The following is a 15,133-nucleotide window of genomic DNA, read 5'->3' as shown; positions in this document are numbered from 1 at the left end:
AAACAACCTTGCTCCACCATGTCCCTCTGTCACGCTTTTCTGACTCAACACAGTCCTGAGCGAACACACTGAAAACATAAGCCAAGTCCTTCCTCCTGGGACCTGCTGCCCTGGGTACTTGTCACAGGGTTAATAAAGCTGACGACGCAGGCTCCCTGTGTCCTCCCATCTCTGTGTGGCTGGGACTGTCCCTTTCAGTCCTGGAGGATGCCTCCAAATCTGTCTACTCCTTGGGCATAACACACTGGAAGACGTAAAGCCAGCGCTCCAGGCAATGGTGGGGTTAGGAACAAATGACAAGCTAGATACCTGGTTGGGACTCCAGCCAACCATTAATGGGTGGCGGCACTTTGGGCTCAAAGTCACCTCCCTCTAAGACTTAGTTTCTACATCTGCAAGATGAAATTAATAATAGCAATGACATTAGAAATCTACGGTGCCTTTTTGTGACTATAACCGGCAAACTGAGCGTGTTCCTGATTTTAAATGCCATCTCTATGCCCGTGACTCCGACTTTCACAAACTGTAGACTCAAATATCCAGCTTCCTACTCAACACACCAAATAGGCATCTTCAACCCCCATGTCCAAAACTGAGTTCCTTCTTCCCTCACCCCCACTCCTATTCCACACACCCCCATTCTCCACCAGCCCCTTCCTTCCGGTTGCATGGGCCAGGAGCCTGGGTGCTGTCTTACCGCCTCTTCCTCTCTCCCTACATTCCATCTGCTGGAGAGCTTGGTGTGGCTTTCAGAGCCTCAGAATCCATTCTCTCTCCTCTGGAGTCCTTCACCCACCTCCTGGCCTCTTCTGCCGTACTTGCTCTGAACTCTGTCCACAGCACAGCAGCCCCAAATTCACAGATCTCCTGTGCTTAGGAATTCCTGAGGCTCTGTGTTCACTCAGGGAACAAGCCCACAGCCCTCCTGGGCCACTTCCGGCCTTCTCAAGTCTTCCTACTCTGTCCTCCTCACTGACCTCACATGCTGGACACACTCTCTCCAGGAAGACCAGTCCAAAGACCTCTGAACAACCTCAAGATCCTTGTTCGGATGCCCCATGAGGTGCCATGTTTCAGCTGGCATCCCATACCTCCTTGGTACCACCTTTTCCTCGTCCACTAGCATTCTGCTACGGACTCCTCAGGTCTGCTGCTTGCCGCCCGTTTCCCAGCTGCACCCCAACCACATTCCCATGGGTCGAAATGTGTCTTTTGTTCAGTGATGTTTATCCCCTGGCCCAAAGTCAGCTGAGAGAGAGAGAAGAGAAAGGAGAGAGACAGAGAGAGCGCCAGGCTAGCCTGGTGTCCCTCCTGAGGCAGAGTGCATAAGCTTTTACACAAGCCCTCACTCATGATAATGAGCCTGTCTCAACATCTCTGATGTCTGGGCCTCAGGATACGGAACTCCCCTCCAACGTGTAAGTCAGTTCTTTCTGCCCATCGCTAAGGGCCAGCTCTTCCCAAGGAGCACTTATTCCAGTTGTCAGATTATTTCCAAGGTAAGTCCTTGGTCCCTGAGCTGGGGCAGTTCAAGGCCCAAATGATGGATGCAATGAATGAATTCATTGAGAAGTCAGCAGTCCGCTCTTCATGGGGTGACAGCTTGTTCATTTGGGCTGCTAGGGGTTCTTTCCTGCCCATTCACTCTCTTTTGATTCAGCACCAGGGCCAGCGCTAGGCCCCCAGGTCTAGGAGGTGGAGTCTAGACTCTTAGGAACCTACTGGATCAGGCCTGGTTGAAAGGTTTGTGTTGAAGGATTCCTCCTGTAACTTTACCCAATCCCAGCCAGAGCCAAAGGCCATCGGGGAGAGGGGCCAAGCCCCATCAACACTTAGTCATTCCCTTCCTCAGCAGGCAGGATTGGGAGAGGGTGTGGGCCCTTCTGAGCAGGGTCCATCCAGACCCAGAAAACATGATCCTGGAGACCTCTTTCCAGAGAAGCTGGCACCCCACAGCCTCTGCCCCAGCTTGCAGGGGCAGCAGCTTCCTCCCGGTCTTGCTTGCTGCACAGCCCCACCTTTCTGCCACGCCTGGGCTCCTTCCAGCTCTCAGCTGAGTGCCGCTGCTTCTATTTTTAAATGAAACCAGCAGATCTTAATCCACCTCCACAGAAAGCTGGAGCTGCGTTGACTTTACAGACTACTTAGGGAAGATAGACGTCAGCCCCATTCATCCTCTCTACTCCCCTTGTCCCCCTGACCCCAGCCAGATTTTCCACATCTTCTCTCCCCAGGAGCGGGATGGTGGGGCTCCTTCCTCTCTGTGCGGCCCTGGCCATCCTGGAACTAGCTCTGTAGACCAGGTTGTCCTTTAACTCAGAGATCCGCCTGCCTCTGACTCCCGAGTGCTGGAATTAAAGGCGTGCGCCACTATCGCCACCGGGTGAGTCTTTAAGGATATATAGGCAAGTCCTGGTGGTACAGGGCTATAACCCAGCTATTTGGGAGGCTGAGGCAGGAGGATCACAAGTTTAAGGTCAGTCTGGGATACTTAGTGAGACTCTGTCTCAAAATACAAAAGTAAAAGTAATACCGGAGAGCTGCTGCTGGGGAGATGGCTTAGCGGTTAAGAGCACTGGCTGATCTTTCAGAGGACCTGAGTTCAAGTCCCCACACCCACATGGTGGCTCACAGCTGTCTGTAACTCCAATTCCAAAGGATCTGACGCCTACTTCTGGCTGCTGCAGGCACACTAGTGGTACACAGACACATGCAGGCAAAATATCCATATACATCAAAGAAACAACTGAAATATTTTTAAAAGAGAGATGGGAATGGGAATGAGTAGTATAACCTTTGCTGGATATATATAAGAGCCAAGGTTCAATCTCAAACAAAACACCAAAAAACAGCATACAATGGGGAAGGAGATGATGAGGGAGTCGGAGTATAAGAAGGACGGGGTAGAGTAACTTAATGAGCAGAAGGGTGATTTCAGCATGCTGCCCCAAGTTGCTCAGGAGTATGAGAAATCAGACCAAGCAAAGGGAGCCAGGCCAGACAGGCACCAGCACTGTGAGCCATGCCCACATGTCCTCCCAGGCGCTCAGATGTGGTAGCCATGTCCCTGAACATTCAGGCTCTTCTCCAGTCACATCCTCGTGTACTAGGGAGCGCAGAGTCCGGCATCTGCTGGCCCCACGTGTTCCTTTGTACTTTTCTAAGCACTGTGTACACCCTTAGTGTACAGTTGTTTCTCGGTACCTCAGGGGGATGGATCCAGGGCTCACTGAGGAGACCAAGATCTGAGGATGCTCGCATCCCTACTGTGAAATGACATAGTATTTGCCTAGCCTCACTGCTCGTCCTCCATACATTCCTCTTTGGACGATCACTCATACTGTCTGCTGTTATGTAAGCACTGTGTGAATGGCATCCACCCAGGACTGCCGGGGGAAGATAAATAATAAGGGAAAAAAGTCCTATGTGTTCAACAGAGATATAATTCTTTCCAGAGACAGAATTCAGGGCCATGTGCACAGAGGACAAACATTCTAGCATGGAGCTACATCCCCGGCCCTGCTTCTGTTTGTTTGTTCTTTCTTTAAGACAGGGTCTCACTAAACAGTACTGACTGGCCTGAAACTCATTATGTAGCCCAAACTGGCCATGATCTCACAGAGCCCTGTCCAACTGTGCCTCTCTACTGTTGGGATTAAAGGTGTGTGCCGCCACACCTGGTTGTAAATCTGTACCTGATATTCAGGCCCATGGTTGGTTGATTTTTTTTTTTTTTTTGGTGTGGACCCTGGGGTACAGGTTGACTGTGTGGAATTCTGAGACCATACTTAATTCTGCACTAACAGTACCACACTGTGTCTGTGCTTCACATCCCCAGCACTGCCCGTTAACCCTTTGTGTTGATGGGCGCTTACATCTTTCTTCCCATGGCTATGTTATTCTACATAGTAAGCACAGCACAGACGACAGAAAGCAAGTTGAGCTTTCGAGAGCAGACTGTTGGCTCAGTCACTCACGACCTGTGTGACTTTAGGTCTATTCGGAACCTTCTCTGGGAGAGGTAGCTCCTTTAAGCGTGAACTCTTCTGCGCGCAGGAGTTACGTGAGAACACGTGTCTGAAGGCTCGCAGCAGGGGTGGGGATCTGACTCGGCAGTTATCACGCATGAGGTTCTGGTTGCCCTTAACAACAGCAGCAGCGGTAACAGCAACACCTCCACACACGGAAGTCCGTGGCTTTTGCCTAAGTGCACCTCTCAGAAGAAGTCAGTGAGATCAGCATCTCTGGTAACTGACAATGGCTCTTCCCCTCGCTCCCTTCTTAGTCATCATACCCAGAAACAAGAACCCTGGGCCGTGTGGATGGCACTCCAACCCTAAGTATCTGATGGTGGCCGTGATAATACAGGGGCCACTGGAAAGAGGTCCCTTTCATACAGCAGAGGGCCAAATGGACCAGGAAACTGGTTAGGGATGAGTTTAGGTTCTCAGATTGCCCAGAGCTCAGGCCTGCTGGGCTCCTCCACTAGCCACTGGTCTAAGGAGGCTGGAGGACAAACAGGGCACCGTCCAAGCCCAGGCTTCCAAGGAGTCCTGGTCGGGCCTGAGGAGCAATATCCTGACAGGATGTGATGGCGGGTGGAGGCTCATCAGTCACCAGGGACATGGGTGCATGCACTGGCAGTCACCAACGCCTCATGCCTCGTGGAGGCACCAGCTATGCAACTCCCCACAGACAGACTGGTTATCAGGGGTGCAGCACAGACATCAGGCTAGAGAGTGCCACGGGACACAGGTGGGGCTCTGTCTCTTCCTCTTGTCACTACTTCCAGTACCCACGGACTGCCACAGAGAGGGGGGCCAGAGCCCCTCCCCCAGGGAGCTTACAGAAATACCGTGTTTCAAGCCTGGGACAAAAGGCTGAAGTGCCGATTTAACAGCCCAAAGTGGGCCTGGCCGCCAGGTTCTCCCCGTATCCCAGTCCCTACCAGTTACAGGGCCCTCCTGGTTGGCATACCCCACCCCCTAACCCTAAACTTCTCCAGGCCGGGGGCTGGGCTGCTCTTCCCTATATAATCCACACCATTTTGATTACCGGGCCCTTTCATCTACTCTCTTTTGGCCTCCTAGTTGTTGCTCCTGATTCCCCTCTCCCTCCTCCCCTCCCCCCACCCCTCACATGGCACAGCTCTGTCTGGTCGTGCCCACTCTGTACTCTCTGTACTCTCCCAGATGTTCCTGCCTCTGGCTGTGCTCTCCCATCTATCTATAATAAATGTTCTCCTCCGCCCTACATAGGACAGATTGTGTCCTTTTCTTTCCCTTTTATTTCTTCTTCTTCTTCTTCTTCTTCTTCTTCTTCTTCTTCTTCTTCTTCTTCTTCTTCTTCTTCTTCTTCTTCTTCTTCTTCTTCTTCTTCCTCTTCCCCTTCCCCTCCCCCTCCCCCTCCCCCCCCTCCTCCTCCTCCTTCTCCTTCTCCTTCCTTCTTCTTCTTTTGATTTTTGAGACAAGGTTTTTCTGTAGCTTTGGTGCCTGTCCTGGACCTAGCTCTTGTAGACCAGGCTGGCCTCAGACTCACAGAGTTCTGCCTCCTGAGTGCCTCTGCCTCCTGAGTGCTGGGATTAAAGGCATGTGCCACCACTGCCTGGCTTTTTTTTTTCTTGTCATTCACAAGGAAGCAGCAGCTTCAGCTGGAAACACAGAGGGAAACTATCACTTTGATGAGGTGAAGTGAGGGCTCATCCCTCACCCCTGGTTCCTTGCCACCTACTGCAAGCAGGGGTGGGGAGAGGGTGGGGACTGGTTCTGGGGTCATGAGGGTGGGAGAGCTGGTCCTACCCTCACCGGCTGTAGCATGATTGGACCCTAAACCTTGCCTGGATGGCACAATAGAGCTGAGCTGACCCTGCTGATGGAGGCGCAGGTGATTCAGAGCCTAGGATGTACATGTTGGAGTGGGTGAGGCAAAAATGACCTCCCTGACTGTCGCCACCGGTGGCAGAAGGGAGAGCTGGCCTGAGGCCATAAGAGTGGGAGAACTGGCCCTGTCTTTGTGGCCATGGGTGAGGGAAATATGCCTACTCTGGGACCTGAGAAGGGAAGAGATGGCCCTGCCCCTCATCCACTGCAGTAATTAGGAGAGTGGGCCTTGCACCTTGCCTGGGCCAAACATTAGCGCTGACCCTGGTGGTGTGAGTGTGGGTGAGTGGGACCTGAGGGCACGAGAGCAGGAGAACTGGCCCTGCTCCTTGCTGCCTGCTGCACTGGGTGGGCCAGTACTGGAGAATTTGTCCCGACGGTGACCATGAGGGAAAGCTGGCAGGCTGACCAACCCAGCTACCACCCAGGCCCAGAACCAGGACTACAAGGTAGCCCACCCCAACACCCTTATGAACTGCTGGAGCATGTGAAGGGGTCGGACCTGCAGATCCAAAGCTACAGGATTGGAATTCCAGGACACAAGGCAACAACAGGATATCCAAGAGGAGTTCCAGTGAGGGCTCAGTATTGATGTAGTAGAAGCCAGAGGTACTGAACCAGACCAATGACTCATTGCAATGAACACTTACAAGCAAAGATGTATAGACTGAAGGGTCACTGTGTGACTCACTGGGCCACACTACAGCTTCCACGCCCAGATTATTTTTAGTTGTGTGTTGTTGTTTGTTTGTTTGTTTTTGCTTTTAAATTTTGTTTTGTTTTGGAGGAGGTTACAAGGGCAGAGGGCAGAAGTGAGAAGACAAGGAGACGAGAGGGATCTGGACACATGATGTGAAATCCACAAAGAATCAATAAACACTTAAAAAAGGAAAGAAAGAAAAGGCCTTTGAAGTGACACCCACGCTAGGCTCAGAAGTGACGGGGTGAGTAGGGGAATGAAGATGGGCAAGCTGATCCCAGGCAAGAGGAGCTACAAAGTGTGTGAGCAAAGGGGTAGGTAGGCATACCAGTCGGGGTTCTGTAGAGGAAGGGAACTGTCAGAAAGACCTGTATACATATAAAAAGGATACATTAGAAGACTTGTGACTGGCCGGTGGGGGCACACACCTTTAACCCCAGCACTTGGAAGGCAGAGGCAGGCAGATCTTTGTGAGTTCGGGGCCAATCTGGCCTACACAGTGAGTTCCAGGATAGCCAGGACTGTTTCACAGAAAAATCCTATCTCAAACAACAACAAAGAAAAAGACTTACAGGCTGTGGTCCAGCTGGTCCAACAATGGCTGTCTCTCAACAGAAAGTCCAAGGGACCCGTAGTTGCTCTGGGCCACAGGGTTGGAAGTCTCGGTTGGTCCTCAGTTGCAATCCCAAAGAAGAAGGCTCTGATGCCAGTAAAAGAATGAACTTGCTAGTGAGAGCAAAGGCAAGCAAGCAAATAACAGTGCTTGCTTCCTCCATGTCCTATATATGGGGTGCCATGAGAAGGTGTGGACCAGATTCCTACCTCAAGTGATCCAACCAAGAAAAATCCCTTATAGGAAACCCAGCTGTGTGGGTTTCTAGTTAGTTCAAGGTGCAGTCAAACTGACAACCAAGAATGGCCATCACAAGTTCCCCCTTGACACACACTCGTATCTCCTTATGTCATGCTTAATTTCCAAATGAAAACAATAGTCAGGCCCTAATTATGCCTAACAGAATGTTACCCCACGTACAACCACAAACACTTCAGGCGTTTTAGAACAGGTTGCAGTATTGCTTGAGGGACATTCTTTTAGTGCCTCGTAACTTAAATATGATAACCACTGATAGTGCCTCAATTGATGTTACATCACATGATAAAGCAATCCAGGAAAGAAAACAGATATCTGTACATACACATGCTTAACACAACACTACAGAAACACGCCTGTCAATTTGATCCTCGGTTCTGCAGCTGGTCACGTGGCCTGAGTCGGTATTTATCTCTACCCTCCTCTACAATCCATTCTGTACATCCTCCACCCTCTGGTTCTTTTCCTAGAGGAGCGATTCATACCTTCGTTTCTGAAGGGCCTGTGCCCTTTGTCATCCGGACTGTGTTGGGTGGTTGCGGTTTAACCATGGGATGTAATAACTTCAAAAGATGCCCTAGCACATCTCCTGCACTTCAGATGTGATTTTACTCATCCCCACTGAAAAGCAACCCAATTTCCCCAAGGTAATTTGCATCTATCACCCCCCCCACCCCCCCACACGCTGTTATCCCTTTCTTAGCCTGTTGGCTTAAGGCCCAAAGTGGCCTGCGGGAAGTCTGAGCTTCTAGTTCAGTAGAATGTTTGTTCTGTCTCCAGGCAGTCGCACTCCCTACTCTGGAATCAAAATTGAGCAGAATTTAAGATCACTGGAACTGGAAGCAAATATTTTCCAGTGGCTCACTAAGGGGGATGGATTAAAGTTTGCAGTAGTCAGCTGTGATCCTCCGTCACTGGCTTTGCCTCCTGCTCAGGCCAAAGGGAAAGTTAGAGGGAGATGTGGGAACCACCATCCCCGCATCTTTCAAGTCTTCACTAATCTCCAGGATGTAATGCTGCTTTGGGTTCCCTATTTTCCCTGGTAAAGAGAACTCCAAAGGCTTCCGTTTAACTTTCTAGGTATAATAAGCCTGACTCAACAGGTCAGGAAACCAGAGTGGAAATTCCACTAATTTCTCAGTATATCTATCCCAATTATACTTTCTGATCCCGGGGAAATAATCCCAGAATGAGTTCTGTGACCCACTGACACCTACTGGGAGTCGGACTTCAGCCAAAACTCCTTTTAATCACCTGACCTCTGCGAGCTCCGACTTTAACTGGAGGGCCCCATGTTTCTTGGGGTCTCCTGAAATTAGAATACATTCAGAACCAGTATCCTACAGCCCCAGAAAGTCTGATTGTTTCTTTCCCCCATCATACAGTTACTCGTGTAAAAACCATCGGTCCTGAATGACTGGCAAAGGCTGACAGTGAAACTCTTGGGCATTTTACCAAGGTCCTTCCTCAGGGGAACTTGGCTTCCCTTCATTCAAGGGGTTCTAGGTCTAAAAACTGAAAGCCAACCCACAGGCCAAGGTTCTCTTTTGCCATGATCCAGTGTAGTCTTTCTTTCATTTGGTCAAGATTTTCCCCCACTTATACAGATCAAGCAAAAAAACGCAGCAGGTTTCTTATTTATTTCATGCATGGGAACACCATGAATGATTAGCCACTACCAAAGGTCCATACAGGTCATACCACTATATATATCACATTTTGTGGGCTGCTTTTTACAGGTCAGGTCATTACGGACATTGCTTTGCTTATGCGGTTCATTACAATAACCATAATCATCCTGCCTTTGGTACTCAGTGCTGCCACCCGGCCTCTGCTACTTTGGGGCCCAGTTAAACCCATGGAATTCAATCATCCAATAGCATCTCTGACCATAAGGTCTAGCAAAAGGAAAGGGTGACAACCAAGCTCTTCGAATATGCTAGGGTCCCTCTTGTTATTTTGCATCTCATAGAGTTAGTGAAGGGTGTGTCTCCCGGGCCTTCCCATTGTGGAGGATTGGGTTTTACACAAGTATTGACTCTAGCATTGTGGTTCCTCTGAGCCTTAAAATTCTTTCATTGGTGTTGTGGGGTATTCGCCAGACAAGACTGCTTGGAGTGGATTTAGGCCAATAGAAAGTCTTTATTAACTGGCCAGCAACTACACTGGGTGTTTTGGATCCCAACATAGCCCCAAGATTTTCTCAGGGTGCGCTTGTAAGCACACAAACCATGCCCTGGGTTGACACTTCAGTTAACAAGAACAGTTAGCCTAGTTTTCCAAAGCTTCTTCCTTCTGCATCCTCTATATGAGCTGTCATGCCTGGTGTGGCCCAGATAGAGGACAGGTGCTCCATCCTCAGCCGACCCAGTCAAGAAAAACCCCTCACAGGTGTGCCCAGCTTGGGTTTTCAGTTAATCCCAGATGTAGTCAGGTTGACAACCAAGAATAGACATCACAGAGGGAGCCAAGGCTGCAGGAACCTGGGGCTCAGCTGACCAATGGGGATCTTTGTAGGACACGGATACTGAAAGTGCCTTTGTCAGTCCTCAGCACTGTGGAAACGCACCCTGAGATCCAGAGAGCCCAGGTTTCCACTTTTGGACTCAGAGAATACCCTTGAAAAGCATTAGATCGACCAGAGCGGTTGGCAGAGCTGGGCCTGATGGTGTTAGCATTCTGTTTACTCCTTTGTCTTGTGTGCTCATCCAGGTCATTAGAATGCATTTGATGAAAGTCAAAGGCAGCTGAAGGCCCATGCAGATGCCTGTGCCATTTTCAATGAGGGTGGGTAAAGAGAAGGAACCAGCATGTGGGCAGCGTATTTATACCCATTAAAAGAGACAGTATTTAGCTGGTTATGGTGGTGCGCGCCTGTGTTCCTGGCCCTTGGAACCTGGAGATAAAAGGATCAGGAGTTCAAGGTCATCCTCTGCTATTTAGCAAGTTCAAGGTCATCTGGGAAGTCTGTGTCTGAATCAGAAGTGCTCCAGCCTTCGAAGGGCATCATGCCCAGCCTCCTTCCAAGCAGAGTTTGTCTTTTCTCAGTGGTTTCAGAGCCAAATGGATGGACTGATAACGCTGACTCATAAGTAACCGCCACTCCCCCCCCCCATTAAAGCCACAAAGGTTTATTTGTTCTAACCCTGAATGTTCATGTGGATCAGCTGGGTTCTTTCCATAGCCAGAAGCTCCATGTCCCATGTGCCCAGGGACCCAGGTCCTCCCTGGGCTGAGTTAGTGCTCCCGTCCCTCTTTCTGCAAGGCTTCTGTCCCAGAACCCTAACTAGAGGCGATGAAGAAATGACAGAAACATTTGACGGAGAAGCCCCAGCACTCCAGACGCTCGGTCTGCTTATATGTACCGTCGAGCAGGGGGCAGAGCTGTTACAGACAGATAAACAAAGAGGCAGGGTGATTGCACACAGCTGGACAAGGAGGCCGATTTCGCTAATCACAGCGGGAGCAGGCTCTGCAGAGGAGCAGCTGTGGGAGTCGGGGGCGAGAAAGCCTCGGAGACATTTTCTGCACACTCGGTCAGTACTTTGACTTGGACCCAAGTCTCACCTGGAGCTGAGGCATTTGGGTCCTTGTCATGCCCACAGCCATGCCCATAGCATGAACTCACTTAAGACCCCATTTGCTCCATGTGCCGCAGAGGCTCTGATGAGTGCCCATCTATCTAATCAGCCGCTACAGACTGCCAAGTTGAGATCCACACCCTCCTCCCATCTCTCCCACCAGAGCTGCTGGCTCAGCCCCACCAGTTCAAGAGGAGTGCCAGGTCATGTGCCTGAGCGGCAGCAAGCCAAGCACATCCATAACAATCCCAGTCTCCAAGGACCTGAAAACTTAAAAACTTCCCTTTCCGTCCAAGCATCTTGATAGTCTGGTATGAATCATTTGCGATTCAATAATTTTACTTCACTAAGTCCAAAACAATAGAGGAGAAAACCCCTATCAACTTGAATAGCAAGAAACAGTTTAGGGGGAAATACAAATTGCAGACTTTTTTTTGACGTTTTATGTATTTTTGTTTTACATGTATGGATATGTACCCATGTGCCTGCAGTGCCTGAGGAGGCCAGAAGATGGCGTCTGATTCCCTGAAAGTCGGGAACTGGAGGTCAAGATGCTTATGAATCACAATGTGGTTGCTGGGAAACCAAACCCAGGATCTCTGGGAGAGCAGCCAGGGCTCCCAACCACTGAGCCATCTCACCAGCCCCAAATTACAGATCATTCTCATTGCTTAATAATACCATAATGTCTTTTTTTCCTTTCTTCTCCCCTACTTCTTCATCCTCCTCTTCCTTTTCTTGAGACAGGTCTCACACTATAGCCCTGGCTGGCCTTGAACTCTCCACAATCCCCCTGCCTCTGCCTCTCTAGTGATGGGATTACAGGCACAAGCAAATATGAGCAATGTCTGACTCTGACAACATATTTCTTTACTTCACTGAAGACTGGGAAGACTGTATTTATTTATGGTTACTCTTTGATTCTATGCTCTTATTTGAATATCCAATAACACTGTGTATTCCCAGACACTTTGGAGGCTGAGGTTGAGAGGATCCTGTGCCCAGTAGTTTGAGGTCAGCCTGGGTAGCAGATGATATCCTGCCCCCCATTCCCCCCGAGTAGGCATGGTGGCAATCCCAGTACTTGGGAGGAAGAGGCAGGAAGATTAGGAATTCATGGTCACCCTTGGCTACATGCTGAGTTCAAGGCCCATCTGGTCTATGTGAGACCTTGTCTTTTTTCATTATTTATTTGTTATGTGTATGTCTGTGTCTGAGTATGCATACATGATATGCATACATGATGTATGAGTATGTATGAGTATGCATACATGATGTATGAGTATGTATGAGTATGCATACATGATGTATGAAAATGTATGAGTATGTGTACATAATATGGTGCCTTTGGAAGCCAGAAGAGGGCATCAGATCCCCTAAAACTATTGTCACAAATAGTTCTGCTCTGCCTGCTGTGGGGGGGAGAGCTGAACTCGGATTGTAGGGGAGAGCAGCGAGTAATTTTAACCACTGAGCCATCTCTTCAGCCCTCAAGATCAACTTAAAAGTGTGTGTGTGTCAGGGGGGTCAAGCCATTTGGAAACGTGGATCAAGAGTTCTGTTTACTTCCTGGGAACCCACTGGGACACATCACTTTTCTTAGATGTTTGGTGAGGATTATGTTATGACTATTTTATTATAGTTATTATTCCTCTTTTATATGGGAGAGAAACAAGGTACAGGGAGGTTAAGTAACTTGGCCAGAGTCACACAGTCAGCAAGTCCCATGTTACATTGCGTCCCAGTATTATTAGAGACAGTTCTGTTCTGCTCCCTAGGGACAGCAAAGACCCCTGGAAGTTAAGGAAGGGCATCTGCTCTGGAATTCTCCAGCTGTGGCTGCTGCACTGACTGACATTACAGATGTCCCTCGGAGGTCCAAGCTGCTGAATGTGGCTGCTGGTTCAGGCAAGCCGTCCTGGAACTAGGTTTTCAAGTCCTTGGAGTTGAAACATTTTTTTACTGAGCACATGTGCATGGACCCTTGAGTCCTGAGTCCCCACCGCTCAGAGCAGCTGTATGCATGTGCATACCACACTTGAACATATATACTCTACATGTACACACTTGCTCGCTAGTGCACAGGTGCACACACACACACTCACACACTCACTCATACACACACTCACACACACCCTCCCCAAAACATCTATTATTCAGCTCAAAGTTGGAAATCCCCAGTTATTCATTTATGGCTTTTTTTTTTTTTCTTTTTGCCTCACCCTTCTGCGGAATGCACATCGGAACTGCAGATGAAAGGGAATGTAAGGGCAAAGGGCCTGAGGTGGGAGAGCTGAGGCTGGCTACTGTCTAGGGCCCCTGATGCTCTGCAGGGAGGAGTGCACCTGCTGAGGTGGGCTCTAAAACTCTGGCCATGTAACAAAGTCTAAGTGTGAGAAGGAGGCAAAGGAAGAAGAGGGGGCGTGGCTTGAGGGCTACAGTCCCAGGCCCACACTCCTAGGGTGTGAATGCAGGAGGTCTCAGGAGTTTGCACATTTATGAATCTGGGGCTCATGATTTCAGAAACAGTGTCAAGTCGGCCATGGTGGCACACGTCCTAGCACTTGGAGGGGTGAGTGGGAGGGTGGACTATCCAGGCTCCGTTTGGCAGGTGGCTCTGCTCCTCTATGTCTGCTGGACTTCTTGCAGGGTCGTTAAGTAGGGAGAGGCCAGGGGAGAGAGCATCAAAGCCAGCCTGGGCCAAACAAGGTGAGCTGGTCTCACCATCCAAAATGGAAACCCTCAAAACCTAATACACACTCCTCAAGATTTGGAGAAAGTCTTGGTCACGTGCCAGCTCTGCAGTACCTGTGGACTGGAGAAAGTCACACATCTCCATATCTTGCCCTGGGGATGGCACACAGGGTCAGGTACTCTACCACTGAGCTGCACCCTCAGCCCGAGTTCACATGCCCTTGGCAAACTTTACTTGCATGGTAAAGCTCACTGCCAGAACGAGTTTGGCACCCAGCCTGGCATGTGGAAACCATGAAGAAAGAATGGTCGCTATTAGCATGATTGCGTGGGGCTTTTTAGAATAACTGCCCTTTCAAACTTGGCGTCGGTGGTAGGAATTGCTCTGGCTAAATCTAGCTTGCTAACTGAAAATAAAAATGAGAGGCCACAGCGCTGCAAAGCCCCTGGGGAGCCCTGAACCGGGATCCAAGTTTCCCCACTCCCTTCCTCTTCCTGAGCCTTCATAGGATGTTACCAGTACCTGCAGCAATGCCAACCGAAAGCCCGTGGCCACATCCTGCAGGGTGGGGAGAGCCTGGGACAGCGGGCTGTAGTGGTTCCTTCTTGGCTGTGGGAATCAGGTCAGTAGGATGAAGGTCTGAAGAGCTCCCGCCACAGTGGGAGAGCTAACTGTGGCTTGCAGGGAGCGGGGTAGGCAGCCCCCATCCTTCAGGAACTGCAAGTCCCTGCTCCCGATGCAAATGGGTAGGAGGGAGGTCCCAGAAGTGAGGGAAGCGAAGTCATAGTCTGCCTTTCATGAATGTGTTTTTTTGACAGAGGCAGGAGCACCAGGAAAAACATCCTTACCATGGGAAAACCAAGAGGATGACGATGGCAACCAGCAACTGATGGAGCCCAGTGAACCTGGAGCGCAGAGAGTGGGAGACGATTGATAGGCAAAGGACAGCGGATGCACAGGTTCTAACCCCCACCTGTCACCCACGGGGAACACAGGCCTATGGTGTCAGATGCCTTGGGTCATTGAGAGACTATAAAATAATCAATGTGTATGTATGGGTGTCTGCATGTGTAAGTTAGGTGCCTGTGGAGGCCAGAAGAGAGAATCAGATCCCCTGTGAGTTGCTTGATGGGAATGCCGGGAACCAAACCTGTGCCTTCTACAAGAGTGGCAAGAGCTCATGATGGCTTAGCTACCTCTTCAGCCCTATGCTGCCTCTAATTTTAAGACTGCAATACAGACACTGAGTCTAAGATGTTATTGATGGAAACACGCCCTGATATTTAATAAAAACAGAATATGTCATCCTAGCTGCTCAAGAAGTTGAGGCGGGAGGATTATAAGACCTGCCTGGGCTACAGAATGAGTTCAAGGCTGGTCAGACGATGTCTCAAAACAGAACGCTGG

General features: G+C 49.8%; 1 long non-coding RNA gene across 1 annotated transcript; it reads left to right on the top strand.

Moving 5' to 3' along the window:
* Positions 1–4,059: 4,059 nt before the first annotated feature.
* Positions 4,060–15,031, top strand: LOC125399029 (uncharacterized). The gene is made up of 2 exons (XR_007231585.3): positions 4,060–4,247; positions 14,545–15,031. It is a non-coding gene; the product is annotated as an uncharacterized LOC125399029 (long non-coding RNA).
* Positions 15,032–15,133: the final 102 nt, after the last annotated feature.

Source organism: Myodes glareolus, chromosome 22 (genome assembly GCF_982192425.1).
Source record: "Myodes glareolus chromosome 22, mMyoGla1.1, whole genome shotgun sequence".
NCBI classification, from domain to species: domain Eukaryota; kingdom Metazoa; phylum Chordata; class Mammalia; order Rodentia; family Cricetidae; genus Myodes; species Myodes glareolus.
Note: the sequence above shows the minus strand (reverse complement) of the source record. Positions and strands in the feature narration are given on the sequence as shown.